The sequence below is a fragment of the Mus musculus genome, chromosome 1 (genome assembly GCF_000001635.26).
Source record: "Mus musculus strain C57BL/6J chromosome 1, GRCm38.p6 C57BL/6J".
Classification (NCBI taxonomy): Eukaryota; Metazoa; Chordata; class Mammalia; order Rodentia; family Muridae; genus Mus; species Mus musculus.
Genome location: NC_000067.6, coordinates 102,344,727 through 102,350,726, shown reverse-complemented (window position 1 = coordinate 102,350,726; position 6,000 = coordinate 102,344,727). Strand labels below are relative to the sequence as shown.

Here is a 6,000-nt window from a genome sequence, read left to right as displayed (position 1 = left end):
GAAAGTGACTGCAATTCAAAGAAATAATCCCTTTTACCCACTGAAGAAAACACTTTTCTTGTTAAACAATTAAATAAAACACAACTGTATGTAATATAATTTCATTACTATAATTACATAAAAGTAATATTGCAGAGTAGATGGCAACGTCATTCAGATAATCAAAAATAATTAGAGCTTTCCCGATTGCATATTAAGAAATCAAAGAGACCCCATTTGACAAATGTCTCTGTATTGATATGTAATAAATAAAATGCTGCAGCAGAAAATGGATTTGGAAACTTCTTCCTTGCCAATAATACAGACTTGGGATGGTATCCATTTCCTGTAATAGCTTTTATTTGGAGACCACTAAATTAGCATATTTTAATGAAAAACACATTTTATTACTTTCTCAGTTAGTCAAATGGCAAAAAAGGCATAAGGATCAAGAAGTCTGTGTGATGTGTTGGGAAGCCCATTTGGCATATTATCTGAAAGTTTGTTATAGTTCCATCTAATCATATTGGTCATTTTCGGCATTAGCAGAGATCGTGTCCTGCATGGCTGATTTTCCATGTTCCCCAGTAAAGGCACCTGAAGCTTTTCATTTCTCCCCTGGATAGGAACACTAATATCCTGAACTCCCCTAACTGTGCCAACATTGTTCTCAACTCATGCTTCTAGCCAAATCTGATGATGTTCTTTCTCCTATCTCACACAGATCATGAAACCAAAAGCTGCTAGCATCAAGGCCCTCTTTGTGATGATTCCAGGTCCACATCCCCAGTGATATGGACGTCATGTTCCTTCCCTGCAAAACCATGACCTGAATTAAAAGCAAATAAGATTAACTATATAGCATGTCAACTGAACCTAAGACTTGTTTGGTTGATTGAAAGACAAACCACTAGTTACTTGGTTCTCAGGAAATACATATTGTCAAGAAAATTATTATAGGCTATTAGTTAGAAAATACATCCCAGTACTAGACATTTTAAATGCAAAGTCAAAACATTTTGACATGATTACATTTATAAACCATGTTTTGTTTCCTGGTCATTCTGTGGCAGTATCTCCTATTGACTTCTCTCTACTCTCAATTAGGCCAAGCATGATTTTGCCTCATTCTTTTTTATTTTTTTCATTATTTTTATTAGATATTTTCTTCATTTACATTTCAAGTGCTATCCCAATAGTCCCCTATACCCTCCCCCCTTGCTTCCCAATCCACTCCCAATTCCTGGCCCTGGCATTCTCCTGTATTGGGGGCATATGATCTTCCTAAGACCAAGGACCTCTCCTCCCATACTTTAGTAAAATATTGTTCAATCACCTACTCAAACTCCCTCCATCTCATTCCTCATTTTTACAGTTGTATGAATTTACTGGTTTTACATGTCCTTACTGGTATCACATGTTACACAAATCAGGATACATTTCAATTCATATCAGTGGCTAATTAATGTAGCCAAGAACTTTTACACATAGGTATGCACTTAACAAATCCTGTTTACCTACTGGCTCATTAATATCTTAAAAGGGGTAAACAGAATTAACATCTTAAAAGGGGTAAGCAGAATTAGAGAATGGAAGCAGGTAGATTCTACAGAAACAACAGAGCAAAATACTGCTGAAATTCAACATCCATTCCCTTGGGTATTCGGACTTTAAATCTAGAAACCTCTTTTATAAGAGAAGCCAAATCAGAAGAAAGATATAAGTAGAAACTGAGTGTCATGGTAGCTCTAGGTTGTAGAATAAAAGTCTTGATTCTCATTAGCCTACTGTCTGGTATTTTTGGAATGAAAGAAACAGTGGCTGGGGATGGTGACAGCTAGTACCAGCAATCCCCAATTGAGGACATCAACAGAGCACAGCCAAATCCTTAGCTACAGATTTCCTGAAGCTTTTGACATTATAGGAAGCACACAGCAAGAAAAGAATGAAATGGTTTAGGAAGAGCAATTTCTCCCTCCTTCATACTTACTCTTAACTTCAACATAATCAAATGTTGTTTATGCATAAAATTTTAATACTTTTACAAATTTGTGTTTTGATTTAACTTGCATATCCCATTTACTCTAAGTCAACGTGAAGAGAGACTCAACTAATTTAAACCATTTTCTCTGGGCCAGAAATCTTTTCAGAAATATTTTCCATTAGGCGAGTCAATTACTTCTAATGTGGTTAAATGTCTGGAGATTAGAATTTTGCTTACAGAAACTCATATTCAGAACAGTGAGTATGCGGAGGGGTGGGAGAGCAGAGGAGACAATACAATAATTACCTGTCTTTGATGCTACACAGATCAATGTGTAAATCACAAAATTTCTGCAGGAAACCTTGCTGAACTAAAATGAGATCCTTGGGCTTGTTATCAATAAAGATGAGCCTCATGCAGCCTGAAAAGCATTAATGTGGTTTAAGCATTGGGAATTGGTGAGATTGTCAGGGCACCCTGTGGGACAGACAAAAAAGATGAAGAACACTGAAATGATCTGTTATTGCTGTCGCAACCTATTGATGGAATATCTTGAGGTCCAATTATTTGGGCACTTTCTTATTCCTGAAAGGTATACTTTTGTAGTAAATCAGAGCTCAGGAGGAGGCACAAAAATTATGAAAAATGGGGCTGTTCAGAAACTATAAAGAAAAAAAAAACTGCCAAAGGTAACATTGCTGCTATGATATTTACCTTAATTCCCATTGCGTGCGTGTGTGTGTGTGTGTGTGTGTGTGTGTGTGTGTGTGTGTGTGTATCACACCTGAAAATGCAGTTTCATCTGGATCCATGTAGAAGATCCAATGTTTCATTTGAGTACATATACAAGCCAGAGGTTGGCATCAGAATGTTTTTCTCTGCCCCTTCCCATTTTATTCTTTGAGATAAGATTATATTGTGACCTGGGTGTTCACCAATTTACCTAGACTAGTTGTTCATGTGCTCAAGTACTCTTTCTTCATTCTTTACTTTGTGTGAAATTGCTTTCTCACCCAGCTAGGAGCTTTGTGATTTGCATAAACTGTATTTTCAGCAAACCTCAGAAGCTTACTTCTATTAGCCTCACCAGCACTGAAACTCAAGGAGTTTCATGCCATGCTCAGCATTTTATTTGGGAACTGGGAATCCAAATTCAGATTCTCATATATGCATGGCAAGCATTATACCAACTGAGTCAGCAACAATCCCACATCCACAACCCCACACACCCAAACACACACACACACACACACACACACACACACACACACATACACACATTTCACTTCTGCAGGAGACATGTTTTTCCTTTGAATGCCATCTTTCACATATTCTTCACATATTGTAAATGTTTGACAATATTGTTTCCCAAAACACACATCTAAACTTGGAGTTCTGAGTTATACTCTTTAAGGAAATTATGCTCTGGTAAGAATGGTAGCTGAGTCTGTTTAATTGTGGAGCATGAACAGAATTAGCTCGTGAGAAAGGTACACTTAAGAAACAAACAAGATTTTGAACATGCTGTACAAAGCAAATCCAGACATTAAGATGATGATGGGCTTAAATACACATAGTTACAGGCTGTAACAGCACATTTGGATGGTTAACACTGCACCTCTTAAAGAGTATTCTTTTAAAATAAAAATGCATTGCACCCATTTAGCATTATGTGCAGTTAGGCCAAACTACTCTTCATTAAGACAACTGAAGAGAGATGAGTATGTGCATTCTTACAAACTCTATCTCAGTGATTCTAATAGGTTCAGAGCACTTGGGAATATGAGCTTGAAAACATGGCAATATGTCATAAATAAGAGAAACTATCTCACCCATCTTTAATAGATGGTCACTGTGGGGCTGAAGCCTATAAGCTTTGTAACAGCTCACAGGCATATTGTAAAATGAAGAGATGCTACACCTTCTAATTGAAGTTGTAGAGAGAATTTATGGAAGTTGACTATTACTGCTGAAGCTCCTATTTCACCCTCCTTCAGTTTTAAGTTGGTATGGAGGTAGTTTGTTTAAAAACTATTCAAATCATTGATAAATCTTCATGTTTTATGTCTAGCACATGGAAAACTATGCAGAATTTAGCAATATTCTAGCTGAGGGGAGGAAAGCCATTATTCCTGTTATATTTCAGAAGACTATTGTAACATGATTATTCAAAGTCAGTTTGCCTGGAAGTGAATTCCTGACCAACATTCTTTCTCCATTGAGGAAAAGCCCTGTGTTATGTAGAATGTACAGCTTGGAGTTGAGGCCGTTCCTCAGCATTTGTTCCCGGTTCATTTGCTTTCACTCTGGGGCTGCAGTGAACACAGATTTGAATCTGTTCCATGCATTCACTGTCTCCATTGCCTGGCAAAGATTATTATGATTTTATTCATCTTTGAGTGACAATATATATATGTAGGGGTGCAAGTGTCACAGCCTATGTATGCAGATTAGAAGACTACTACAGGTATTGGTCCTTTCTACCTTATCTGATGATGGGTTATCTGTTTGGCATAAGTGGTGCAAAGATCATGGTCATATGCTGCAGAGTCTGGTTTTCCAAGTTCTCTAAGGATCTAAATCTAGGTCCAGAGGACCTCCTCCTATCTGTCTATAGAAGACAATCTCCTCTTGTCTGAATTCAGATCAAGATTAACAACTCCTAGCTTCTTTGCTGGGAGTTATGTTTGCACACTGCTTTGCTTCCCATGATGATGATAGTGGAATGAACACCTGAAACTTTAGCCAACACCAATTAAACATTGTCCTTTGAAAGCGTTGCCTTGATCATTGTATCTCTTTACAGCAATAAAACCCTAAGACAATGGTGATTGTGGGAAAAAGACTGTGGCCCATCCTCTTGCTAAAAGCCATCCTTGATCTTGTTTCACATAGACTCCTTCCAGTGAGATGCCTAATATGTATTTTGTACCTGTGCAATGTTTTCTTTTGTGTTTCAAGTTTTTTATGCATTTCTTTGGGAAGGAAGGGGTAATTTCTGGATTTTGAAGCTAAAAGCATACAGGGTTTGTATTAGAGCTCAGTGCAAAGTGTCTGATTAGTATGTGGACTACAGTAAGTAACTACATGTATGTGTCATTGATTTATTACTTTATTTCTATCATGTGTGAGCAGACTTAGTACAGGCATGTGTTTGCTACAATGCATGTATAGAAGTCAGGCAAAACTGTGAAACCCTTCCCTTCTCTCACTGCATGTTCCAAGATAAAACTCAAGTTCTCAGGTTTGAGCAAAAAGTTGTCTTGGTCATGGAGGCAACTTGCCATCTCTTCAATGAATTCAATCCTTGTCTTTGGCTAGGAGCTTTGTCTTTTGGCAAGGAGCTCTCAGCTCTAGAGCAAGGCTAGCTCATGCTCACAACTACAAGATCTGAACAAGATAATGCTCCTCTCTACATGTGTAAGGAAAATGTGTGTGTGTGTGTGTTTATTTTGGGGGCAGTGTTGAGTGTGCATAAGATTGGGTGTTGCTGTGTGTGGAGAGCAGTGCCTTTTCCATGCTGAGTAAACCCTCCATTAAGCTTCATCAAGCCTACATCCTGCTCTTGTTTGTATCATGCAGTAATTCTGAAAGTTAGCTTATTTTCCATGGTCTAGAAAAGGAGTCCAGGGACTGTATCTTAAGAGCTTAAGATCAAAGATCCAAGGGGAATAAGTTCCCTTCTGAAGTGGCTTTAGTAAGATAGACTGCTGGCTATAGAATTAGACACCATCTCTCTCGATCTCTTTTTTAAAAGATACCTCTAAAATATTCAACATGGGTGCATCTATAACAATGGCAAAATGCCACTTAAGAATGTCTACCCTAGCATGCAATAGGAAAGTTGTCATCCAGGGAGGGCGCTGACCTCAGGACTCAGGTGAGAGGGCCATCTTGTATTCCAGGTCTCTCAGAGACCAGTCCACGCAGGAGAGCACACAGGCCATAGAAGTAACAGAGATTCTTGGACAGGGTCTGTTCAGGACTTCATTTTCTGCCAGGAGGTGGAGCTGAAACCCAAACCTCTGGAAACCTTC

General features: G+C 38.2%; 1 pseudogene; it reads right to left on the bottom strand.

Moving 5' to 3' along the window:
* The window catches only part of Gm3116 (predicted gene 3116), a 199,362-nt pseudogene continuing 195,629 nt past the window's right edge, over positions 2,268-6,000 (bottom strand).